Source organism: Balaenoptera musculus, chromosome 1, assembly GCF_009873245.2.
Source record: "Balaenoptera musculus isolate JJ_BM4_2016_0621 chromosome 1, mBalMus1.pri.v3, whole genome shotgun sequence".
Classification (NCBI taxonomy): Eukaryota; Metazoa; Chordata; class Mammalia; order Artiodactyla; family Balaenopteridae; genus Balaenoptera; species Balaenoptera musculus.
This window is the reverse complement of record NC_045785.1, coordinates 161,205,049-161,232,653: the sequence shown is the minus strand read 5'-3', so window position 1 is coordinate 161,232,653 and position 27,605 is coordinate 161,205,049. Positions and strand designations below refer to the sequence as shown.

The 27,605-nt window shown below is 45.0% G+C and overlaps 1 pseudogene; it reads right to left on the bottom strand.

The window, feature by feature from the left end:
- On the bottom strand, nucleotides 1–25,828 carry LOC118882003 (annotated as a pseudogene).
- Nucleotides 25,829–27,605: the final 1,777 nt, after the last annotated feature.

Genomic DNA, 27,605 nt, shown 5'->3' with positions numbered 1-27,605 from the left:
TCAACATGTAAGGAGAAAAGTCTGTGTGATCATTTTAAACCACGAAGTTATCTTGATTACACCATTGGCTCCTTTTCTCAAGAGTCCTCTAGTTCTTCCTTGGACACATAACAATAGCTCTTAATCCCACAGGGATAGGAATCCAAAGCTACATTCTTCCTCACAAACAAAATGTACCCAATTTCACCCCAAATATCATCAGATTGAGCCTTGTAGTGAATTTGCGTTAAAAAATTATCATGTTCTGGGGAAACCTGTGCCATGGGAATTGCTAATTCAGCTTTTAAAGACCTCTGTGCTGCCCTTCTTAGTCCAATTGCATCATTTTCTTCAAGTTCTCCTTTATGACTTAATGGATAACTACAAGTGTTGGTAAAACAACCTGGAAAGGAAATTTTAGCATCTGACCTCTGCTGTAGCAGTAGCTTATTTTCTGTGTTGAATACGATGACACTTAAGGCTCAATGCAATAGTCTTTTCTCAATGTTTTCATTCAAGTCACAATTCATTTTGGTTCTAGGTCCAATTTTGTTGTAATTTTCATGGATAAGAATATACAGGGCTTCCCTGGTGGCGCAGTGGTTGACAATCTGCCTGCCAATGCAGGGGACACGGGTACGAGCCCTGGTCTGGGAAGATCCCACATGCCACGGAGCAACTAGGCCCGTGAGCCACAACTACTGAGCCCGCGCGTCTGGAGCCTGTGCTCCGCAACAAGAGAGGCCACGATAGTGAGAGGCCCGCGCACCGCGATGAAGAGTGGCCCCCGCTTGCCGCAACTGGAGAAAGCCCTCGCACAGAAACGAAGACCCAACACAGCCATAAATAAATAAATAAAAATAAAAAATCATAGAATTGTTAAAAAAAAAAAAAAAAAAAGAAATAAAAAAAAAAGAATATACATCGCTGCCAGAAATGAAAACTGTTGCTCATCAAAATTGTCAATATTTATTTCAGGCATTGTTAGCACATGTCTGTTCTGTCCTGAATATCCTTGCTCCTCCAGGACCTGCAGGTCACTGTTGATTGGCTCAAAGGTAACTCCTACCCAAGATTTTCTTTCTCACACTTTGCTGCAGGTGATTGGTTCAAGGATGGGAAACTGAATCAGTGATTCTCTCCTGTAGGGATTGCTGAATGGGATCCATAAGAGTGGACTTAGTCACTTTCCAAATGGTTACACAGTAGAGCACAAATTTGTCCTTTTCTCTGTCTATGTTTTCTGTCTTGTGGCTAGAAAAAGCCCGTCCACAGAGAAAAGAAAGTGGTGGACTCACAGGAGGCTCAGAGAGAAGAGAGGGATTGAACACCAGCAGTGTTCTCAGGCCTCTTTCCATTGCTTTGCTTCTGAGGCCTGGCTGCACTCCCGCCCTGGGGTTCTTCGCAACCCAATGCCTCACTATCCTGTATTTCTATGCTGTAGTTAAACTAAACTGCATATGAGCGAAGGATGAGAGGCAAAGAAGAAAAATGAGAACAGCTTAATTTATTTGATGGGTGAATGTTGGCCTTTATTTTTATGTCTGTGAATAATTTGCACCACAACCAATTTTTAAATTTTTTTTAAAAAATTGAAGCATAACATACATTTACTAAAATGCACATCTTAAATATATAACATCTTGACAATTTTTTTCTTTTTAACTCAACTTTATTGAAGTAAAGTTTATATATAATAAAATGTACCCATTTTAAGTGTATAGTTTGAATTTTGACACCTGTGTATACATCATCAAAGTTAAGATGCACAACATTTTCTTTTTTTTTTCAGCTGTGCTGCTCACATGCAGGATCTTAGTTCCCCGACCAGGGATTGAACCCATGCCCCCTGCAGTAGAAGCGCGGAGCCCTAACCACTGCACCGCCAGGGAATTCCCAAGATACACAACATTTTCATCATTAAAAAGTTCCCTCATACTTCTTTGCAGTCAATCCCACCCCCTTCCAATGCTAGGCAACCACTGATCTGCTTTCTGTCACTATATAGTTGTTTTACCTGTTCTAGAATTTTATATAAAAAGATATGTATATATATATAATAGATATATAAATATAAATATATGAATACTTTTGGGAGCCCAGATTATTTAGCTCAGCAATAATGTTTCTGAAATTCATCCATGTTGTTGCATGTGTTGGTAATTTGCTCCTTTTTTTTTTTTTTAATTAATTAATTAATTAATTTATTTATTTATTTACTTATGGCTGTGTTGGGTCTTCGTTTCTGTGCGAGGGCTTTCTCTAGTTGCGGCAAGCGGGGGCCACTCTTCATCGCGGTGCGCGGGCCTCTCACTATCGCGGCCTCTCTTGTTGCGGAGCACAGGCTCCAGACGCGCAGGCTCAGTAATTGTGGCTCACGGGCCTAGTTGCTCCGTGGCATGTGGGATCTTCCCAGACCAGGGCTCGAACCCGTGTTCCCTGCATTGGCAGGCAGATTCTCAACCGCTGCGCCACCAGGGAAGCCCCAATTTGCTCCTTTTTATTGCTGAGTAGTATTCCATTGTATGGATATACCACAGTTTGCTTATCTATTTGCATATAGATGCACATTTGGATTGTTTCCAGTTTTGGAGTATTATGAATAAAGCTGCCATAAATATGTGTGTTCAAGTCTTTTTTGTGGTCATGTGTTTTCATTTCTCTTGGGTAAATACCTAGGAGTAGAGTGTCTGATAGCTGTGCATTTAACTTTATAAGAACCTGCCAAATAATTTTCCAAAGTGATTATGCCATTTGATGTTCCTACCAGCAATGTATGAGGGTTCCAATTGCTCTGCATCCTTGTCAGCACTTGGTATTGTCGTTTTTTTCTAGCTACTTTTGTTTTGTTTTTTTTTTTACAGAGGTATAGTTGATTTACAGTACTGTGTTAGTTTTAGGAGTACAGCACAGTGACTCAGTATTTTTGCAGATTATATTCCATTATAGTTTACCGTATTTTATTTTATTTTTAAAAATTATTTATTTTTATTTATTTTATTTTTGGCTGCGTGCAGGCTTTCTCTAGTTGTGGCGAGCAGGGGATACTCTTCGTTGCAGTGCACGGGTTTCTCATTGCAGTGGCTTCTCCTGTTGCGGAGCATGGGCTCTAGGCATGTGAGCTTCAGTAGTTGTGGCTCGTGAGCTAAGTAGTTGTGGCTCATGGGCTCTAGCGCACAGCCTCAGTAGTTGCAGTGCATGGGCTTAGTTGCTCTGTGACCGGAGCAACTTCCCGGACCAGGGCTCGAACCCGTGTCCCCTGCATTGGTAGGCGGATTCTTAACCATTGCACCACCAGGGAAGCTCTACAGTATTTTCTTAATTTCATTTTAGAGTCAGTGCTTTATCAAAAATAAAAGGATTAGATGAGGTTGACTATGGAATAAGGATTCCATATGTGTTTCTGTACATAAAATATCAACATTATATTTATTGCATGGTACATATTCATACTTATATACAAACATTCACACCAAACACAGTGCAGGCAAAAGAGATAGAATGGTTAGTTCTACCTGGTGATCTAAACTACGGAAATGCTTCAAACTAGTGAGGTTGCCCGAACTGAGTTGAGATAGAAAAGGCCACATGAGCATCTAATTGGATGAGATTTACCCTGGAAGGTGAGGGTATTGTCATTTTTTTGATTTGTTGTTGTTGCCGTTCTGCTTCTTTTGGGGTCAAAGAACATACTCTATATTGTTTCATGTGAGACTTGTTTTATACCCAGGATATGGACTATCTTGGTGAATGTTACATTTGCACTTGAGCAGAATGTATATTTTGCAATTGTTAGGTGGAGTGTTCTATAAATAACAGTTAGGTCAAGTTGACTGATAATGTTCAAATCTGTGCCTGTTGATTTTCTCTCTACTTAATCTATCAGTTGCTGAGAGAGAATTGTTGAAATGTGCAACTGTAATTGTGGATTTGTTTATTTCTCATTTCAGTTGTGTAATTTTTGGTTTCCTGCATTTTGAACCTCATTTACTAAGTATACACATACTTAGGATTCTTATCTTCTTGATGAATCGTCCTTTTTGTCATTATGAAAATTAAAAAAAATCTCTGGTAGTACTCCTTATTCTGGAGTTTACTTTATCTGATATTAATTTAGATTGCTTATGATTAGAGTTTGTATTTTTTCATTCATTTATTCTTAATCTGTGTCAAAGTACATTTCTTTTTTTTTTTTTAATTATTAGCACCTTTAATTATTATTTATTTATTTATTTATTTTTTGTTTGTGTTGGGTCTTCGTTTCTGTGCGAGGGCTTTCTCTAGTTGCAGTGAGTGGGGACCACTCTTCATCGCGGTGCGCGGGCCTCTCACTATCGCGGCCTCTCTTGTTGCGGAGCACAGGCTCCAGACGCGCAGGCTCAGTAATTGTGGCTCACGGGCCCAGTTGCTCCGCGGCATGTGGGATCTTCCCAGACCAGGGCTCGAACCCGTGTGCCCTGCATTAGCAGGCAGATTCTCAACCACTGTGCCACCAGGGAAGCCCAGTACATTTCTTTAGATAGTGTACAGTTTGGTCTTGCTCTTTCATTTTATTATTTTTTAATTAATTAATTAATTTTAAAATTTATTTTTGGCTGCTTTGGGTCTTCGCTGCTGCATGCGGGCTTTCCCTAGTTGCATCAAGCGGGGGCTACTCCTTGTTGCAGTGGGCGGGCTTCTCACTGTGGTGGCTTCTCTTGTTGTGGAGCACGGGCTCTAGGCATGCAGGCTTCAGTAGTTGTGGCTCGCGGGCTCTAGAGTGTGGGCTCAGTAGTTGTGGCGCATGGGCTTATTTGCTCCGTGGAATGTGGAATATTCCCAGACCAGGGATCGAACCCATGTCCCCTGCATTGGCAGGTGGATTCTTAACCACTGTGCCACCAGGGAAGTCCTTGGTCTTGCTCTTTTAATCAGTCTGCCTTTAGTTGAAATGTTTAGATTATTTGTATTAATGTAATTATCAGTACGGTTGAATTTTAGTCTGCCACTTGCTAGTTGTTTTTCATCACTTATTCTTTGTTTTTGTTTTCTTTTTCTGTTGCCTTCTTTTGATTATTTTTAGGGTTCCATTTTTTTCTTGTCTATTGACTTATTAGCTATACCTCTTTTTTATTTCTTTTTCTTCTTTTTTAAAAAACTTCACACTAGGATTTATAATATGAAACTTTAATTTACCTCATATCTTTAAATATTGATAGCCTACTTTACATATAGTAACTTTTAATAGTATACCTCCACCTTCCCCTACAACATTTATCCTGCTGCTGTAATACATTTTATTTCTGTATATCTTTTAAAGCCCAAAATATATGTTGATTTTTCTTTAAATAATCAATTGTCTTTTAAAGAGTTTAAAAAGTATTTTGTATTTATCCATGTATTTACCATTTCAGCCACTCTTTTTTAAAAAATTTATTTATTTTATTTTTGGCTGTGTTGGGTCTTCATTGACACGCAGTAGTTGTGGCGCATGGGCTTAGTTGCTTCACGGCATGTGGGATCTTCCTGGACCAGGGATTGAACCTGTGTCCCCTGCATTGGCAGACGGATTCTTAACCACTGCACCACCAGGGAAGCCCAGCAGCTCTTAATTTCTTTGTGCAGCTCTGATTTTTCTATTTGGTATCATTTTCCTTCACCCTGAGGCACTCTTTTAAAAACATTTCTTAATAATGCAGTTCTGCTGGAAATGACCCTCTCAGCTTTTGCTTACCTGAAAATATCTTTATTTCATTAGACTGGGAAGTATTTTTCATTCAGCACTTTCAAGACGGCATTCTTTTTCTTTTTAACATCTTTATTGGAGTATAATTGCTTTACAATGGTGTGTTAGTTTCTGCTTTATAACAAAGTGAATCAGTTATACAAGATGGCATTCTTTTTTTTCTAGCTTGCTTTGTTGCTGATAAAAACTGTTTGTTCCCCTATATGTAACATGTCTTTTTTCTTCTTGTCTGCTTTTAAGATCTTTATCACTAGTTTTCAGCAATTTGATTATAATGATGTCCTTTGGCATGTTGTTTGTTTGTGTTTTTCCTGCTTCAGGTTCATTGAGCCTTTTGGATCTCTGGGTTTATGGTTTATCAAATTTGGAAAAGTTTTGGCTACTATTTTTAAAAATATTTTATGTTTCCTGCCCTCCACCTCAGACTCCAATTATACATATATTAGACTGTGTGATATTGGGACAGAGGCCGCTAAGTTTCTGTTCATGTTTTCAGTTATTTCTCTCTCTGTGTTTTAATTTGGATAGTTTTATTGGATAGTGTCTTCAAGTGAACTGATATTTTCTTCAGCAGACATTGCGTTTTTGAGCTCTAGAAATTCAGTTTGGTTGCTTTTTATGTTTCCCATTTTTCTCTGCATTATGTCTCTGTTTTTCTTTAAATCTTTACACATATTTGTAATAACTTTTTAAATGTCCTTGTTTAATTCATTTGTCTCTGTCATTTGTGGGTCTATTTCTACTGACTGATTTTTCTCCAGGGATTATGAGTCACATATTCTTGTCTCTTTGCATGTCCAGTAATTTTTATTGGATGTTGGTCATTGTAAATATTATATTGTTGAATGTATGGGTTTCTGTTTTCCTTTAAAAAATGCTGAATTTTGTTTCAATAAGCAGTTATATAACTTGTGGGTTCGTCTGATCCTTTCAAGTCTTATTTTTAAGCTCCATTAGGGTGGCTCTAGAGAAATCTTTACTTTAGGGCAGGGTTTTTCAACCTTGGTAATTTTGACATTTTGGATTAAATAATTCTTTGTTATGGGACTGCCCTGCGTATTGTAGGATGTTTAGCAGCATCCCTGGCCTCTACCTTCCAGATACCAGTAGAAACTTCCTAGTCATGACAACAAAAGTTTTCTCCAGATATTGTGAAACGTCCACTGGGGAGCAAAATTACTCCTGGGTGAGAATCACTGCTCCAGGGCTATTTTAGCTCTACTCTTTTTTTTTTTTAATTTTATTTATTTATTTTGGCTGCATTGGGTCTTCATTGCTGCGTGTGGGCTTTCTCTAGTAGCGGTGAGTGGGGACTACTCTTTGTTGCAGTGCATGGGCGTCTCATTGTGGTGGCTTCTCTTGTTGTGGAGCATGGGCTCTAGGCGTGTGGGCTTCAGGAGTTGCAGCACGCAGGCCCTAGTGTGCGCAGGCTTCAGTAGCTGTGGCGCATGGGCTCAGTAGTTGCAGCCTGCAGGCTCTAGTGTGTGTGGGCTTCAATAGTTATGGTGTTTGGGCTCAGTAGTTGCGGCTTGCGGGCTCTAGAGCTCAGGCTCAGTAATTGTGGCACACGGGCTTAGTTGTTCCGCAGCATGTGGGATCCTCCTAGACCAGGGATCGAACCCATGTCCCCTGCATTGGCAGGCGGATTCTTAACCACTACACCACCAGGGAAGTCCTAGCTCTACTCTTAAGGTGTGACCTTTTGGGGATCTCTATTAAATATCTCAGGTGTTTAATCAATACTTTTCACTCTGATTGGTTGGAAGTTGACATAAACTGAATGTTTGCTTCTCCCCCAAATTCAAATGTTGAAACTGAATCCCCAGTGTGATAGTATTTGGAGGTGGGGCCTTTGGGGGGTGATATGCTCATGAGGGTGGAGCTCTCATGAATGGGATTGGTGCCCTTGTAAAAGAGACCCTAGAGAGCTCTCCTGCCCCTTCTACCATGTGAGGATACAGAGAGAATTCAGCCATCTGTGAACCAGGAAGCAAGCTTTCACCAGATACTGAATCTGCTGGCACATTGACCTTGGACTTCCCATCTTCTAGCACTGTGAAAAACAAATTTCTGTTGTGTATAAGCCACCAAATCTATGACATTTTGTTATAGCAGCATGAACAGACTAAGACAGAACTCAAGCATCTCTCAGCTCAGTGTGAGCTCTGGTAATTGTCCAACTTACATTTCCTCATGGTTATTTTTTGCCTGACTTTGTAGAATTTCATGTTAGATATACACAGCTTAGTCTCCCACATGAGATTCAAAGGGATCCTGTGCAGATTTATTGGGCTCTTTCTCTGGGCTCCTTTCTCTCTGTTACTCTGCCTTGCAAATTCCAGCCATCACAGCCTCCTGAAACCAATCCGTCCTTCAGCTCAATGAAACTCTCTTCTTCCACGACAGCAGTCTGGGAAATATCCCCAGGCAGAAAGCCTACATGATCCTTATACTCATTTCATTCCTTTCCCTTCTCAAGGATCACAGTTTTGTGTTGTGCAATGTCTAAGAACATTTGTTTAGTTTGTTTTTCCCAGTTTCCTTACAGCAGGAGAGCATGTATGGTATCTGTTACTCTGTCATGGCTGGAAACAGAAATCTTCCTCAATAATTAGAATTTTAAACATTTCATCTACTTAACATGCCTTGCAGATGTTAACCTTCCTTCCTTTGGCTCTTTAGTACTTATGTTTTCTAAACACTCAGTTAGTGAATCATACAAAGTGGACAACTCAAGGAAACATACTTTGTTTCCTTTTGAGATCACCTTTTACAAAATGTGTTAGATCTCTATTTTGCTTTTGGGTAATCACAGTCATCCTTGAATAAATACTGACCATATCCATTATTCACTGTGCCCAAGGTAGATACACCTGCTTTCAAATCAGCAGGTAAGCTGGACAGTCTCAGTTTATTAATATAGTAAAATGGGGCTTCCCTGGTGGCGCAGTGGTTGAGAATCTGCCTGCCAGTGCAGGGGACACGGGTTCGAGCCCTGGTCTGGGAAGATCCCACATGCCGCGGAGCAACGAGGCCCGTGAGCCACAATTACTGAGCCTGCGCGTCTGGAGCCTGTGCGCCGCAACAAGAGAGGCCGCGATAGTGAGAGGCCCGCGCACAGCGATGAAGAGTGACCCCCGCTTGCCGCAAGTAGAGAAAGCCCTCGCACAGAAACGAAGACCCAACACAGCCAAAAATAAATAAATAAATTAAAAAATATATATATATAGTAAAATGATGATCTTCCATCTGGGGTCCTTTGTAATTCAGAACTGAAGATTTTAAGTGGACATTCGTAGTAGAATTAAGTAAATTATGTATTATTTTGTAATACATTTGATTATCAAATTATAAGAACCTTCTCTCATTCTCCATGCAGGCTTAGGGCCTCTCCTCCTTCAGGTAGCCTTCTCAGCCAGCCTCTCCAGGAGACTAGCCAAGTTTCTTACACGGTGCCTCAGGGCTTCCAAGAACACAGAAGCAGAAGCTACCGGTCTCTTCAGGCTCAGGTCCAGAACTGGTCCAGCATCACTTTTGCAGTATTCTATTTGTTAAAGCAAGCCATGGGTCAAGTCAGATGCAAGGTAAAGGGCGTACATACTGGGAGGCATGTTTCACTGGGAGCCATCAATACAACAGCCTACTGCTACCACCTTGGACAAGTGACTTTACCTCCATGCACCTCATTTCCTCATGCTAAATGATGGTTACAATTTAACCCACCTTATTGGATTGTAATGAAAGTGGAAAAGTAAGAAACTTAAGGCATCTCACACAGCACTGGGCTTAAACCTGCTATAAATGGTGGCTGATTGTGTTATTCAGTGTACAGGACTCCTCTATGGTCTCATATGTTTTAGATAATCACCTGACACTCTTGCCCCCTGAATAAATACTACTGAGGGAAAGATAGTAATTTTGGATCCAGATGATGCTGGTACATTGTCACAGAAGCTCTTGATTTTTCTATTTTACATTAAGCCAATTTACATTTTACATTAAATACACTTACATCCATCATCTTACTATTATCACCACTTTATAGATAAAAGTGAAAGGTTTAGTAACTTGTCCAAAATCACATCCATTTTCACTCACGGAGCATTTACTGAGCATCTGCTAATTACAAGGCACTGAGAATAGCTCAGTCCCTGCCTGCTAGAGGTTTTCAATCTAGTGAGGGAGTTAGGCAGAACGTGATAAACGTAGGAGACGTGTAGTGCAGGGTTGGGGGTGTATTTGGGGTCAGGAAAGGCTCCCAGAGAGAATGATGCTTGGGCTGAGTTTTAAAGGATAATTTATCCAGTCAATGCAGGTGGGAAGTTCACTCCAGCCTAAGGAAAGAGGTGTGAAACGGCACGGCTCATAAGTGCTGGCCCAGGATGTCAGGTCAGGCCTTCTGATCTCTAGCGTGTATCTGTGTGCCTCACCAAATGTCAATTTTTGGGAAAAGAGCCAAGGTCATGTAAAAATGAGTGTCATAATCTAGAAATGATTCTGTTTTGCCACATGTGCATAGCATCTGGGGAGTGAGAAAGTGAGAGAGAGAGAGAGCAAGAGAGGGGGAGGGAGCACAAGGGAAAGAGGGAGAGAGAATATCCAATTCAGAATAAAGCTGGCTGAACTTAAAATGGTCTACTTAGTCTTAAATAAGCTTCAAGCAACCTATATCCTTGTTAACTCATTTACTCATTCATTCATTCAGCCAGAGTGTCCTCAGTCCTGCCTTGATGTCGGGCACTTATTTGCTTAGAGCTGAGAGGGCAGAGTTGAATCAGACGGTGCCCACTACTCTCAAGAATCATAGAACAGGGTGAAGAGCATCATTGCCTGAGGCAGACTGACACTTCAGAGTCCCCAACAATGTGGGCATTTCTGCCAATCCAAAAGCGTTATAAAAAAAAAGAGAGCTCAGAAGACTGTACGTGAACAGACTTCAAAATATATTGTAGGTTGATTTGAAGGTGGTGGATTTTAAGAAATTCCTCCCAGAAAAGTAGGATGCAAAATTGTATATACAGTAGGGTTACAACTCAAACATTGTCTATGGGGACTTCCCTGGTGGTCCCAGTGATTAAGACTCTGTGCTTCCTCTGCAGCGGGCACGGGTTCGATCCCTGGTTGGGGAAATAAGATCCCACATGCCGCTTGGCACGGCCAAAAATAAATAAATAAAATAAATAAATAAATAAATAAATAAAGTAAAGCTAACTTGGTATGGATGATGTCTCAAATGTATTAAATAATATTATTAAAAATTTTTATATAGAAAAAAGACAGGAAAGAAATATACGAAAATGTCAATAATAGGTAACTTTGGTTATTATTTGATAATTATCGGTTATTACTTTGTTCTTTTTTCTGGCCTACCTGATTTTAGGCCTTAGACTATTTTGCATGCTTGTGATAATTGTTATTTTGCATTTATATAATAACTAGTAGTTACCATTTAAGAATACCCACTACATACCAGTCACTGGTTAACACTACCTGAATTTTTCTCAGTTAATTCTCACAACCTACTGAGAGAAGCACCATTATTATCCTCATTTTGCTTATGTACCAAGAGTTTACAAAACTTTCCAGGATCACATTGCTAGCAAGTGGCAGTTAGGCGGCTTATGCTCCTCACCACTGAGCGACTATGACAGCTTCAATTTCTCAGCGACATGAGCACCTAGCTTCAGAAAGGCTCTCTTTCAGCTAAGCTTCTGCATGGTGCCTGTTACTAATTAAAAAATATAAAAACTGCTAACTTTGAAAAGAGTGGCACAGAGATTGTATTAGTCACTCTCAAGCTTTTTCATACATTTTTTTTTTCTGTTTGAATGAAATACTTCTTATTTTTCAAATGAAAAACAATTAGTCACCCATCAAATGCTACTGCGTCGATAACGTGCTTGTCTCTGGATCATAATAATAGGAATTATTTAGCCTGCAGCAACTGCCAGGCATCTATGACTGAGAATTTAATGACCCACTACAATGTCATTAAGTCCCTCTGCATTTTCTATGCCCAAATAAATTCTCTGTAAATTTCAAGATCCAGCTCCTATATTTCCACGGTCCCTTCCAGAATCACTCCAGCCACTCTGCTAATTTTCCTTTCTCTGTGCTCCGAAGACACAATAGCCCTGACCCAACAATTTGCTTCTTGATCGTATATAGTCCCTACTTTATTCAGCCAGTATTCATTGTGTGCATCTTATGCGCACCCAATAGAGTGCTCTCAATTGTTTTTTTTGAGAGCAAACCTTGTACTTTGGTTGCAAGTGTTCTTGGATTTATTGTGTCACCTCCATGAGCAAACATGGAGTGGGTACTTAATAACTCTTTTTGCATTCACTGCCTCCAGCCCCGGTCCTAGAACTGGTTCTTTCTCCTACTACCTTAGCTCTTTAATTCTAGTCCTTCCCCTGGGCCTCTGTGTTCAGCAAACCATATTACCTCTCTGTTAATCATCAGCATTTTTAAGTTCTCAAAGTTATTCAGCACCTCCTCTTAATTTCTTCCTGTATCATTCCAATTCCTCTTCCAAAGCATAATCTCCTACCGAACGATGTATATGGGTTTTGTCTACATTTAGCTCTTGGCTTTTATTCCCCTTTCTTCCTCTGCCTTCCTGTTCTGTTTCGTTGGTTCCTTAGATGTTGCTGTTCCTTTAGGGGAAACACACACACACACACACACACACACACACACACACACACACACACACACACTAAGCTTTCCCTCCAATGAGGAAAATCTTTTCAAAGTCCTTTATGTATTGAGTCCTTTATATATTGAGAATTCTTAACTGTATCAGTTATGATCTTTGTAACAGCCTCACTCGAATGGCTTTAAACAATAAAGAAATGGTATTGTCTCAGGCGGTGAGACTCCTGGAGGAGGGGCAGCCTCAGGCTGGTGGGTGTGCAGTCTGGCGAGGTTAGCAGGGCCTGGGGCCCTTCTCTCTCCTTGCTCTGCCTTCCTCAGCATATCACCTTGTACTCGAGAGGGCTCTTCTCGTGGGGACTGATGATTACATCACATCTAGGCATCCAGACATCAGAGTGCCCAGGGGGAGGAGCCCCCTCTTCTACTTCTTAACAGTGAGGACGTCTTTTCCAAAAGCTCTTGGCAGACTTCTTCTTATGCCTCATTGGCCCGAATTGGGTCACATGCTCCTTCCTTGATGTGCCAGCAAGGGGAACGGGACCCCCATAGTTGGCTTAGACCAGTGGTGTCAGTTATCAGCCAGGTGCCACGTGTATGTGGAATACCCTGGGGAGCTTTAAAAATCACTGACCCCTGATGCCCAGCCCCTCACCGTCCACTTTAATTGTTCTGGGCTGTATCCTTGGCATAGGGATTTTTAAACATCTTCCGAGGTAGTACTAATGTGTAGCCAAGATTGAGGACCACTGGCTTAGACTCCTCAGGATTTACCCTGAGCTAAGTGGAGAGAGCTGGGGAGAAGTAGATATCAGAAAAAAAAAAAAAAAGGGCCAGGAAGGAGGGGAATGATTGTTGGGCTGGCAAAGAAATAGTGTCTGCCTTGCCCATTCACCTCCTTTGAAAGCAAAATATGTCCATTCATTCTTTCATTGATTTATTTCTTCTTTCAACAAACATTTATTGGGCTCCCACAATGATCAGGAGATGAGAAATCAAAGGGCACTGTTGAGGAATGAGAAAAAGTTATATATCAAGTAAAATAGGAAAAGTATACCTCCTCTGGGTGGATACAACCCCACAAGGCATGGAGCTTGATTCAGGAAGAGCAGGCTGGATTTCAGCCCTCCATTACCCGCTTGGCTGGGCATCCTTGTGCAGTGTACAAACTCATTAACTGCACATGGAGGACTGAAGAAGCCAAAGATAAACCAGACTTAGGTCCTACCTGCCAGGACCTCAGACTAGAAGAGCGAAACACACAAGTAAATATACCAACTGCTTTTGATAGTTTATCAAGTTTATAAGGGGTGGCCAAACAAGGTAGAAGGCATCTAAAAGTTCTATCATTAGATTACATTTTTATGGCTTTTCAGGAGACGCATGCTTTTAATTTGGTCTATTTAATTTTTAAAATTTTTATTTTATTTATTTTTGGCTGTGTTGGGTCTTCGTTGCTGCATGCGGGCTTTCTCTAGTTACGGTGAGCGGGGCTACTCTTCGCTGCGGTACACGGGCTTCTCATTGCGGTGGCTTCTCTTGTTGCGGAGCACGGGCTCTAGGCGCACGGGCTTCAGTAGTTGTGGCTCACGGGCTCTAGAGCACAGGCTCAGTAGTTGTGGCGCACGGGCTTAGTTGCTCCGCGGCACGTGGGATCTTCCCGGACCAGGGCTTGAACCCGTGTCCCCTGCATTGGCAGGCGGATTCTTATCCACTGTGCCACCAGGGAAGCCCTGGTCTATTTTCTAAGTAGAAGAGTGGCTATAGGTGCACACCCTAATATAAGGCCATCTTGCATGGCAGTAATTCATTATGAGGTTATGTGTCTTTAGAAACATTTTTCATTAAAAAAAAATAAAGCCAGCACAATTCTTCACATAACTTTCCTCTGTTCTGAGAGTACCGTGCATGCATTTTTAGCCAATGAGAGCAGGCTGTGCTGTGCACCCTGAGCCTATGAGCACGAGCCTCCTATAGCACAAGCTCTCAGCAGTGAGTATCTCTGCATTCTCTTTGGTTGGGTGAGTTCTGCAAAGGGTGATGTCATTCCTCTGTGGCCTTTCTTTTTGCATCAATTTTGTTTCTGGCAAGTAATCCTGACCCACAGTGGCTGGCTTTAGAAGGAATAGGGCTGGACCTGTTTCAAAGTAGCAAAGGAAAAGTGTCATATTGGATTTCAGTAAGGACTAAAGGGGCCTTCAAGGCAGCAGTCCAGGAAAGGAGGACCAACAGGTGAGAAAGGATTGGTGGGAGTCCTCTGACTTGATGAAGGAAACCATAAACATCGCTGCAGACCAAGGCGATTGGCCGACAGGAGGAAACTATGGCTGAAGAAAGTCCATGATGTCAGGGAATTTGGAGAGAAAGGACCAGCAATTCACAGTTGCTAATGCCCTAAACACAAGCGGGGACTTCCACCAGCAGGGACCACTCTTAGAACTGATTTGCCTGGCATTCTTTTTTTTTTTTTTTAAATTTTATTTATTTATTTATTTATGGCTGTGTTGGGTCTTCGTTTCTGTGCGAGGGCTTTCTCCAGTTGCGGCAAGCGGGGGCCACTCTTCATCGCGGTGCGCGGGCCTCTCACTATCGCGGCCTCTCTTGTTGCGGAGCACAGGCTCCAGACGCGCGGGCTCAGTAATTGTGGCTCATGGGCCCAGTTGCTCCGCGGCATGTGGGATCCTCCCAGACCAGGGCCCGAACCCGTGTCCCCTGCATTGGCAGGCAGATTCTCAACCACTGCGCCACCAGGGAAGCCCCCTTGCCTGGCATTCTTATTTCCAGAAGTGCTACACGTAATATACACTGGAGCTGATACTTTCAGCGCAGCAAGAAATAGTTCACTAGTTAACGGGGGTCTTAAAAAAAAAAAAAGAAAAGAGGCAGGACATAGACAAGCTAAGTTTTGATAGGGACTGAGGAGCTGGGAAGGAAATCTGAAAAAACGCAGGCCACCAGCCACATAGGCGGAAGCTCAGGTAGCAGATTTTGGCTCAGTACAAGTCAATGTTTAAAAAAATGAACTGAGTGAGCTTATGAGGTAGGAATACTGGAAGTATTCAAGTAGTGTTGGTTTGACCAACACTCAAGGATGTTGTGGAAAGGATTTCTACATAGGTTAGGAGGCTGGGCTAGATCCGGGGTTCTTAAACCTTTTATGGTCAGGTGCCTCCGAGAACCTGAAGAAAGGTAAGGACCTTTGTTTTCCTCTGAAAATTCACATGTCCATTGAACTGATTATGTACAGCTGCATTATAAATCACTCCCAAGAACTTAGTGGCTTATTATCTCACAGTTTCTGTGGGTCAGGGATTCAGAAGCAGCTTAGCTGGGTGATTCTGGCTCATGAGGTTAAAGTCGAGAGGTCGACCAGAGCTGCAATCATCTAACACAGTGGCTCTCACCTGGGGGTGACTTTGCCCCCCGGGGACATTTGGCAATGTCTGGAGACATCTTTGATTATCACTAAGAGCGTGTTGTGTGTGCTATTGGCATCTAGTGAGTGGAGGTCAGAGATGTTGTTAAACCTCGCATAGCACACAAGAGAGCTCTCCACACAGAAATGATCCCCAAATGTCAATAGTGTTGAAGCTGAGAAGCCCTGGTCCACAGGCCTGACTGGGTTTGGAGGAGCCCCTTCTGAGGTTGTGTCACTCTTGTGTCTGGTGAGGGCTGCGCTGTCCTCACGACATGGCGGCTGGCTTCCCCCAGGCGAACAGAGAGATGTCAAGGAGGGCCTGTATGAAGCGCCTTTATGACTGTTTTTCTGGAAGTCTCTGAATACAGCCCACAAGGAAGGGGAGAGTAGTTAACTTTCACTGTTTGAGGGGAGAATTATCAAAGAATTTGTGGGCATATCTTAAAATCAACACACCCACATACAACAAAATTTTACATGTCAAAGTTGAGGTTTCACACATTCCGCAGCCCCTCCACGGGAATCCCTAAAGTTAAAAACCCCTCAGACTCCTTCCAACTCCAACACATACAATCTAACAACCCGTGATCAGGAAATCCGCAAGGACAGGTGAAACTGGCAAAACAACAAAACAAAACAAAACAAAAAAACCCTCAGTATTCTACACCCCCCAGCCATAGTTCAAGCTCCTGTTTTCACATTATGCCTTTTCTTACCTCCTTCTGGGTTTTCAGTCCAAGGTCCTTAAAATTTACTGTGTTATCGTCCATTTCATTCTAAATATACTGTCGCTCGATTTCATTCTAAAGCAGAACAGAGGTGCTGGGCCACTGGCATTTACAGATAGGAGAGTTGAGACTCCATTTCAAGAGAAAGCTGGGCTGGGATTTCAAGACCTTCCTCCCATGAGACATAAAACAAGTAGGACTATTAACGTTGCAAGTAAAGGTAGCTCTCATTGTCTATCAGAGAAAGTGAAGGACAGCGGGTTAAGTGATGCACTCAGGTCCATTCACGGATTTCCTGACACCTTAATTCCAGTCCATTAATTTATTTGCTTTCCATTAAATATGAGCAACTTCCAAGAGAGTGGTTCCAAGAGAATAAGAAAGATTCCTTCGAATAAGAAAGAACAGAATATATATTTTTTTTACTAGATTTTTAAAAGATTTTCTGCAAAATCATTTCTTGGTAACAATTTTCTGTTTTCAGAACGGAGAGGCTTACAGGCTTCTGGATATAAAATGGCATTCTCAACCCAGTGCTTTGATAGATCAAAGGGGGGAAAACTCTAATATACTTGGTTGCCTGCCCTTGAAATACCTCAGCTGAGCCCCTTGGGGCAAAATATCAGTGGAGCAAAGGGGTTTTAACAACAGGGTCCAGGTGTTGTTCCTGGCCTGGAAATGCTGCCGATTTTGCTTCTTGCTGCCCCTTTGATCACCTTTGGAACAGTCAGGCTCAGGCACTGCGGTTTCCTCAGAGATCTGAGTTTTAATGGGAGGTGCTGGCAAAACCAGGTCTGTGGGAGGGGGCCTCCCTTTGTTGCAGGAAGGGGACCCCTTCCAGGGCCCGAGGGTGGGCTCTTGTCTAACGTTCAGAGAGGAATTGTCCGAGGAGAGACACGTGCTGACAAAGCGAGAGACTTTATTGGGAAGGGGCCCCCCGGGCGGAGAGCAGCAGGGTGAGGGACCGCAGGAGACCTGCTCTGCCACGCGGCTTGCAGCCTTGGGTTTCATGGTGATGGGATTAGTTTCGGGTTGTCTCTAGCCAATCACTCTGACTCAGGGTCCTTTCCGGTGGGGCGCACAACCGCTCAGCCAAGATGGATTCCAGCGAGGAGGATTCTGGGAGGCTGGTAAGACATGTGGACAGGTGTCTCCTCTCTCCTTTTGACCTTTCCCGATTCTTCTGGTTGGTAGTGGCTTGTTAGTTCTGTGTTCCTAACCAGGATCTCCTGTTGTAAAATAACTCATGCAAATTGTTGCTGTCTTTGCCTGGCCCGGGTGGGCGGTTTCAGTCAGTGTTTCCCCTAACACCTTCACAGGCCCTCTTGGGATGGAAGTGGACAGCGTTTGTGGCATGAAGCACCATGGAAAATGGACAAGGAGCCCACTCCTCGGGCACCAGATCCCACCTGTTGATCTCTTGTACACGGGAAGTTAAGCCTCTGTGTGTCCTCGCCACGGGGGCACCCGCTGGTCCCCAACTGAATTGCGGGCACAATTCATCACCAAGCCCTGCAGGGCCCGGCAGGTTAACCGGACACACAGCATGGTAAAGGGGGCGGTCCCCATTGTTTCATATACTTCCTGAAATCTGTAGGATGATTGATAGATAAGTTGGCAGTGTTTCATGCATGCCGCAAAGAAATGACAACTACAAAGAGACACTGTCAACCTAGTTGAAAGTACCTATGGTCTTGAGTTTTGTATAAAAGCCAATCAGAAAGAAATATTTAGTTTTTTCTCTTAAAAATTACAAAAAAAATATGGAGTGAGATTTTTAAAAATTAATTCTTTTCCTCTATTTTTAAATGAAATACAGTTGTTTCAACGGGTTGATTTTTTCTTTGAAGCACTTAGAATAGAACCAGGCAAATAAAACATACTATATTGTGTTTGTTAAACAAATGAGTAAACAATGAAGGCAACATAGACAAAAGATGACGTACTAGGAAGAAGTATCTTTGACCTCTAAAAATTCAACAAGTTACTATCTGGGTTTTAAACCAGCCTTCCTGAGCTTCACTTAGGACGTGGGATTTATAATGTGAAGGGGAGTTTTGCTGGGGACTCCACTCTGGACTTGCCGCTGCTCAGGCCCAGAGTCCTCTGGGTCAGGACCACCGGCCCCCCCACCCGGCAGTCTTCCCCCCTCTGCAGGAGGCCTTGACCGGCCGCCCCCTTCTACCCCTTAGAGGGCTGAGGGGGGCCATCCAGACCTCCCTGCTTCCCTCTTTCTTGCTGCTATCAAAGGCAAGCATGCAGACCCGTTTCCATTTCAAGAGTTTTCCTGCTAAGCATTATGGGAGCAGGTAACTGCTAACAGTCAGGGCTGATGTGGGGAAGTTCCCGAGGTTCCAGAACCTTCAAGGGCTTACCTCCTCTCCACAGTTCCTCTCTCCATTATCCTTTTTTTTTTTTAATTTATTTATTTTATTTATTTATTTTTGGCTGTGTTGGGTCTTTGTTGCTGCGCACGGGCTTTCTCTAGTTGTGGCGAGCGGGGGCTACTCTTTGTTGTGGTGCGTGGGCTTCTCATTGTGGTGGCTTCTCTAGTTGCGGAGCACAGGCTCTAGGCACATGGGCTTCAGTAGTTGTGGCATGCGGGCTTCAGTAGCTGTGGCTCATGGGCTGTAGAGCGCAGGCTCGGTAGTTGTGGTGCACGGGCTTAGTTGCTCCGCGGCATGTGGGATCTTCCCCGACCAGGGCTCGAACCCGTGTCCCCTGCATTGGCAGGAGGATTCTTAACCACTGCGCCACCAGGGAAGCCCTCTCCCTTATCCTTAATCAGCCGGCAGAGCTCACCGATCCTCTCCCCTTGGAGTCCACCTTTGACCACGTGGACCTTTTCCTCTGTAAAACGCAACTTCCCAGCCAGAAAAGTGCAGAAAAAGGAGTGCCCCTTTGTCTCTCCCCAGTGGGCAGTTATAACCCACCCGGGGGGGTGAGGCCTGGAAAACGTTTTCTTAGAAAACAAGGCCTGCGGGCAGTCCCGCAGGCCTGTGCTCTGGGAGTGAAGGCCCGAGCATCTTGGAGGTGAACAGCCCTGGCTGGGTGCCTGAGGAGCTGGCCTTGGAGGGGAGGCACCAGAAAGCCACCCGCAGGTGCCCGCAACGCCTCAGCCACAGTGCCTGCTGTCTCGGGCTGAGGGCACCCAGGCTCTGTCAAGGGGAAAACGTAGAAAAGACTTAGGGGACCCAGGACCAGTGCTTATCCGTGGTAAAGAGCAGGGGTAATGAGAGTGTGACAGGAAGGTTGACTTCCCAACTATATTAAAAAGATTTATTGTTTTTATTACCTGATTATAAAGGCTTATTTTGGGAAAATGTGAAAAACCCCAAAGATAAAAATTACCTGTAAGTCTACCACGTAGAGACTGCTACTTTTATATTTTGGGGTTTTCTTCTCAATCCTTTTTTTTCTAGGCATGCATATTTTCATTTTTTCTTATAGAACTGCATCATGTTGTAGAATATAGCTTTAAAAAATTTAATTTGTGAATTAAATTTTAAATCTAATTTCAATTTTAATGAGATGAGTATATGTAGATAGTGTGATAAGCAAGTGAAATGTTTAAAGGCAAGTTTGTTTTAAACTGAAATGTCTTTAAGCAAGTTGAAATGTTTAAAATTGGCAGAGGTGGCTGAGAGGAGGGAGTGTTGGGGGCTGGGGGGATGGGAAGTGCTCACTGTTGACTCTCAGGGGACTTTCCGAAGCCATGTGGTCCCTGCTGCTGTGGCTACACAAGTCACAACTATATCAGGCACTGATGTAAGTACGCCACACCTCTAACTCGTAGAAACTAAAGAGATAAAAATTACCCCAAGCCCTGAGAACAACTCCATGAGTAGGTACCGTGATCCCTACCTACAGATGAGGAATATGAGGCCCAGAGAGGTTTAGTAACCTGTCCGAGGTCACTTCAAGCCCAGGCAGTGTGGCTGGAGACCATGCTCTCCTCCCCTGGGCTTGGGCTGTGGGCTCACCACGCCAGGCCCCCTGCCCTTCAAGCTACAGGGGTTCAGAACAGTCACAGTAACCTCCTACGTTTGGGCAAATCCAGTGCTTGCTTCATTTCAGGCATCAGTGGCTCCATCCCTCTTGTCCCCTCATGCAGAGAGCAGGCTCAGATGCTCCCTTTGCCTAACCTGCTTCGTTAGTCTCTATGGCTTCTCTCTGCCTCATTTCTCCAAGCAGGAGCCACACCAGCAGGGAGCAGACTGTGTCTGGCCTCACACAATCATCATACATTTCACTGTTCATTGGCCCTTTTCCCAGAGAGGCCCTGGTGGCACTCTGTAGGGATGTGAGGGTGAGCTTGTCAGATATCAGGGTACCTGGATGAGTACGCAAGCCCCAGAAGGAGAGGGCCAGCCCAGCAGAAACGTGACAGTCGGGAACACAGGCAGGGAATTCGGGCCCAAGAGCCTGCACTTGGGTCCCCTTGGTGCACATGCTGGGGTGGGGAACAGTCGTCCACTTGTCTGGCTCAAGAAAAGAGGAAGGCTTACGATAAAGTTACAGAGGCCTTGGGAGTCCAAAGGAAGGAAACAGAGGGGATCTGGATCTGTGGGAAACAGGAAGTGGGAAGTAGAAAGTCAGGAGCTGAGGTCTTCTCTTCCCTTTTAGGTGTGGGTCCTGTGACTTCTCTGGAACTCTGCTGGGCACCTACCTTCCCTTTCATAACTTCCACTAGCTCTTCATGCAGAGTCCAAGTTTGTTCCCAGATCCACGTCTGCATAATGACATCTCAGCTCTAGTTTTCACCACTGAGGGGCAAGAGGTTATTATTATTATTTAATCGACTGCTATTTCAAAATCAACTTCACTAAGGTGTAACTTAATAACAATAAGATACATCTGTTTAAAGTGTGCAACTCAGTGACTTTGACACCGCAGTCAAGATACATAACATTTCCATCACCTGAAAAGGATCCCGTGGAGGAGCAATCATTTTTTCCTTTGTACAAATTACTGAACACATTGGGCATCAGTTGCTGGCCTTGGGTTAGGTGAAGGTGGTTGTCACTTGGTCCACCCATTCAGCAGGATTTGTGTAGGGGTCAGGCAATGAAAGGCATGTGTAGAATAGTCATCTACTAGCTGTATGACCTTGGACAAGTCACTTAGCCTCACTCTGCCTGTTTCCCATCTGTAGACCATGGATAATATCTACCTCACAGGGTTGGCATGAGGATGAAATTAAACAGTGTGCAAGAGGATGTTAGGATTGAAGTTCAGGTGGAGATTCCAAAATACAAAGTGCAAAGGAAACAGTCTGAGAAGAGTTTTATGACTCTTAGAACCTTCAGCCAGGTCGGGGATATAAAGGAAATCAGCGTGTGGAAGGGGAGCACCTTGTAAGAAGGCTATCTTAGAAGAAAGCTGTGCCGAGAGCCCATCCTCCTCCCCCAGGAAGGGGAAGTGGGTGGCTTGTCTCCTCGGAAGGTTTATCTGGAACCCTTCTGCTGGGGGCTTGGTGGACTGGGGTCCGTCTCCCACCAGGTAAAGATAGGACAGATTGAGTGCTTTGCAGGAGAGGTTGGGGAGTGCCACTGCAGTGGGATTGGCCAAGCTCCTAGAGACGGTCAGGGCAGGGGATGGTGGGGGACCGGGGAAGTGCAGCGGGGGGTCCTCTCGGGGCCTGTCCAGTGGGGCTGCCTGTGTGTGGGGAGGAGCCTGGCAGCGGGAAGCTGGAGGTGAGCGTCTGATTGCTAAGCCTGCCCAGGCGACCACAATAGACACGCACCCAGGGACCCCCTGCAAAGACAAAGAATGCACCCTAAGAAAGAGCCAGTGTCACATACCTGCCAGAGCCAGACTAAGCAGGTGCCAGCTTAGGGGAGACCTTTCCCAGCCCTCAGCCTTTGCTCCCCTTCACCTCCCTGGGGCCCTGAAACTGGCCAGAAACTCAGACAGGAAGAGGAGAGGCCGACAAATAGAGAACAACTGTGTCCCTTTCCCGCCACAGGCCTCCAGGCTGAAGTAGGCCCAACGGAGCCAAGGAAGGGAGAAATGGTAACTCGAAACCAAGTCCGGAGATTTGATTCTTATCTTGGACTCGGCATTCCAATTGCTGAGTTGAAACGGTTTGAATCTTGGAGTCACCATGGGGTGTAAAAGACCATCTGTCTTTATAGAGGAAAGCGTCAGAGGGCCTGCCTGCAGAATTTTCTTCTGGTGGCAGCAGAAAGCTTCCTTCACTGAACAATTTTAAAAGGGCAGTGGGAGAAAAAGAAATGGTTCTGATCACAAGCTGTGCTTGTTCAGTGTAATGTAGATAAGGTGTGTTTTGTTTGGCAGGGGCGTTAGGTGTGTTTTTGCAGTAGTTGCCACAAGCCAGGGCCTGCCAGGAGAAGGTCCCTGCACTGGGGATAATTTGGGGGTTAACCAAGGAGACCAGGCTGCAGTTCACCGGGTTCAATGCAGCTCTTGGTGCCTGTGGCCCACAGGCCCTTGTCCCTAGGGAGTCACTAACCCTTCCCTGGGAGATCTCCTCAGATTGTCACAGCCAGTTGGAGCTGTTTCCAGTGGCTGCCCCACCCCAAGAAGGAATGGAATCACCACTAGTACAATTGAAATCCAGTATCTGCTCAGATGAAGGATTTCAGCTCCAGACGAGCAGGGCAGGACCATCCTCTGGGCAAGGACACTGGGGTTCACAGCAAAAACAAAAATAAAGCTAAGGAGGAAAAGAAAAACTTGGTGGTCCCAGGGGTTTCTAACCATGACCTCCGTAGTGTCATCGAAGCCTGTCTTTGTCTGTGAGATGAACACTAAGTACTGCCATTTAAACTATTCTGGGCAACTGTGTCTATTTTCATGATGGTCTGCATCTTTCTTCACGAAAATCACAGAATGTTAGAGCAGCTGAGTGAGCCTTAGTGATTCTCCACAGCTGCAGTTCTGGAAAAGCCTTGCGTTCACAGACTGCTGAGAATCTGGTGGGTTCTATGGACCCACTGCCCAGAAAAAAGTGTGCCTGGGCCTCAACTCCCTTCCCATATACTTCCCAGGGACGGACATGCACTCGGCCACCATTCTTGACCCCCTTGGTCCTTGCTGGTAGAGCCCACTTCCCTCTAAACAGGCTGAAAATACCAGATAGTCCGTGTCTAACCTCCCTTATAGCTGTGTCCCAACCCTTGCCAGTGAGACTGGTCTACTAGGAGCAACGGAGAAAAGTCTGTCTTTCTGGTAAAAAGAGAAGGATGAGGGGGCAACCCTCTCCTTTGGATGTTGATGTTAGGAGCCCAGCTGCCATCCTGCAACCGTGAAGGGAAAGCCAAGAGAAATACAGAGCTGAATTACCCAGTCCTGCCACTGACCGCTTCTTGACAGAGATTACATATGTCCTTATGGTTGGAGCAGCTGTTAGTTGGGCTTTCCTTTTCTTGTCGCTGAAAGCATCCGTTGACACAGCGGATTTCCTGATGACCATCCAGCATCTTCGAAGAGTTCACAGGCCCAGCTTAGGAAGCCATGAACTAGAGTCTGGTCTCATCATTCTAGCGATGTCTTCTCAGGTCCTCAACTTCCTTCAGTGACCAAGCATCAGCCCACAGAGAGGCAAAGGCAGGCCGGATCACAGATCTCCAAGCCACACTGGGCTGTCTCTTAATTTTCTGAGGGAATTTGTATGCAAGGCAGTCTTCGTATTTGGGGGATGATGCGTAAGAAACATCCTGCTGGAAAATACAGGTTCTCAACCTGCTCGATTCCAACCTCTGTTGGGAACTTGGGACAGTCTCACCTCTCTGACACTGTTTCCACATCTGCTACTTCAGGCTACCTTGTCTTAAGGGACTGTATGTGAAATTGCCAAAGTAGGTTCTTGTTTGCATCTGTGGTTAATTTCTTCCTGATCAGTCCTTCCACGGCATCAAAATGCAGCCCATCAACCAGAAGTGGTTCCAGAGATGAACCAGGAAGCTAAGGCTTTCTTCTTTCATTTGGACCAAGAGAGCAGCCAGGGGTAAGTGTGCCCAGGGCAGGAGCTGGTGTCATCATCTGCTTCTCACCGTCCTCCTGGCTTGTCCCCAGCACCTCGCAGGCTTGACTGCCTGCTGGCTCTACAGTTTGGGGTCTTGTTGGTTTTCAGAGAAACAAAATCCTTTAAAAATTATATTTCTGGAATGCCTGTAAAGCGCTAGGCAGACACACAGATCACAACAACTCAAAGCTTTGTTATTGGCTCCAAACCAAAGTTGCACACTGGCTTATTCAAATCTAAAAAGCCTAGCCTGGTCTCTGGGTGAGCACCACACGGCTAAAATTAGCCTGGCCATCTGCTGAGACAGCAGCTGGGCTATTCTGAGCCCCAGCAGGCCTGGCTGGAAGTGGGGCTGGGCCTGGGGGGAACACTGTTGGAGAGTCTGTCCCTTTACAGTTAAGGTGGGTGACGGGGAGGGACGGGAAGATGAAGCCACACTGAGGGGAGGCCAGTGTCACTGCGAGGTTTCACAAGAGATCGACAACGTGGGCATAAGGTCACCTTTACAGTCTTGGGCTCTTCCTCCTGACTGTCCCACGGCTCCCAACGAGCACAGGATTTGTTTTTTTTGTCCTGGTCCCTGGTTTCTCATGTTTTACCTGGAGCTTCCTGTTTTGACTCATACCCCAGCAAAGGCATTCTCTAGGATTTCAGCAATAATGGCCAAGATTTACTGAGGGCATATCAAGGTCAGGAAGCACGCTAAGTACTTTACAGGAATTAGCACACATTCTCAGAGCAACTCAGAGGTAGGTACCAAAAGATTGCAGGGATTCAGAATGGCTTGATTCATCTTTCTGCGGTGAAGAGAAAGAGCCCTGGTTGAAAGGGCTCAGATGACCCTGGGAATACAGGGGCTCTCTCCTTTGGGTCCTTCCCCAAAGCTGATCCCATCATCGGTTCTCTAGGGGGGGCAACAGTATCCCTCAGAGTTCAGGATCCACCGAACTACGTGCGGGGTGGGGAGCTTGGGGTTACAAATGTAACCTATATTGACATTTATAGACACTTCATAAACAAGAGTCCAGTTTTATATTTATAGCCATTCTAACCCAACATCTCAAATCCTGGACTCAGGCCAGTTAGGCCAGTTGTCTCCAGCCCCCTATCTGGTTGCTTCAACCATTTCTATACTTGGCCATAAAGCCACAGTTGTTACCTGTAGCTTCCTTCTTCAACTGTCCATTGCCTATTTCTTCTGCCCTCAGCCAGAACTGTAGCTGATCAGTTTTTGACCTGGTGAAGTGCCCAAACCTTCGTTCCTGCGGGTCTGAGTCCTCAAAAGCCCCGCCACTGTCATGAGCTGCTGATTTCCACTGACCAGCCCCCATGGACGCGGTGATGCTGAAAAGCACCTGGGTTGCAGACACCGTCCTCCCGCCTCTACGGTCCAGCATCCCAATTTCCCACTTGGTAATCAGTCACTCCAGCCAGTAGAGGAACCCCTTTCCCTGCTTGTGGGGATGGTGGCCTTTCAGGAGCCCCAAACAGCCAGGTGGTGGCCTTATCTTCCAATTCATTGGAACCACTGTTGTGGCCCCCAGGGAAGCATGTCTCCCTCAGGACCTTGGACTTCCAAACCAGCAGAGCTCCAGGGGAAGTCACATGTGCCAAGAGCCAGGAGCTACTCCCACGCCACCCCTTGCTTCCCAGACCATAGTCTGGTCTCTGATTTTAAGCATATACTGGGATTGGGATTGACACATACACATGACTATATAGAAAATAGATAACGAAGGACCTACTGTATAGCACAGGGAACTCTACTCAATATTCTGTAATGGCCTGTATGGGAAAAGAATCTAAAAAGAGTGGATATATGTATAACAGATTCACTGCACTGTACACGTGAAAACTAATACAGTGTTGTAAGTCAACTCTACCCCAATAAAAATTATAAAGAAGAAAAAAAGCATATTCCGGGGCCTAGAAGCTCGAGCCCCATCCCCTCAGGGTGCTGCCTCACAGCCGAAACATCAGAAGCCATTCCGCCTTCAGTCAGGCCGCTTCCGAGGGACGGCGACTGTGGCAAAACACGGGGACTCACGGGCACGAGGCCACTGCTGCACGCACCACCTGTGCTGGGATGAGCCCCTCGCCCAGAAGCAAGGCTGTGCACACAGCATGGTGGTGGAGCGGGGCTAAAGTCCAGGTGTCCCCATCGCCAGCACCGCCCACCAGTCGGCAACCTCGTACCTGAGGAAAACGTTTGCAGGCCCTGTTTTCTTTTTACTTTTCAAAACGAGTCTCCCCAAATCTACCTGCTTATAACCTAGATCCTGGCTTGGCTCTGCTCTCTTAAGCCAGAGAAACGGGCAAACTGAGGCTGCTGTCCCATCTTCCAGGCAGAGGTTCAAAACTGGCTATTAACCCCCAGTAAGTCACAATATAAAAGGCCTTGTCTGAAGTGGTAGAAACACTATTCCTTAAAAAAAACAACTCCCGATCTTTGGGGAGTTGAAACACAGAATTGAAGGGGAAGGGAAGTGAGGCCCCTTTGGAAATGTGAAATCCTTAAAGTAGCCGGGTGACAAGGAGCCCAACAGGTTGGAGATAACCGCTCCTGATATTCAGATCTCCGTGGAGAGAAGACACGAGGTGCCTGGAGCACCTTACACGAGGTCTAAGGGCTTTCAGCGTGAACACTGAACACACGGAGCACACGCTCTGCACACGCCACGGGCTTCACTCAGGGGACTCCCTAAAAGCACAGTGCTTTGGGGTTCACCCCAGAGCGAAGTTCCAGTCATGCCACTACAGCAGCTTCACAGGAGTCCTCCGGGCTGTCGGAGGAACTGTTCTCAGTCTCCAAGAGAGAGCGGCAAGAGAGAAGAGCCAATGCCAAACCCACTGGCTAACACATCGGATCAGTGGGGGGGTGCTTCTGCTCAGAAAGTTTAAACCTCGGGCGTGCACTACACGGTGTGGAACGGTGTGGACTGAAACGTGAGCCACGTGCTGCCTTGGGCAGACGCGGCTGTCGTGCAAGGGCATTTCCAAGCCAAGGCAGGAGGGCTGGCAGCTCCCAGGAGAGGCCAAGGGCAGTACCTTGTCTCACCGGGCACCCTGTGCTTCTGTATGATTTAAATTTTAAACTAACTGCGCACA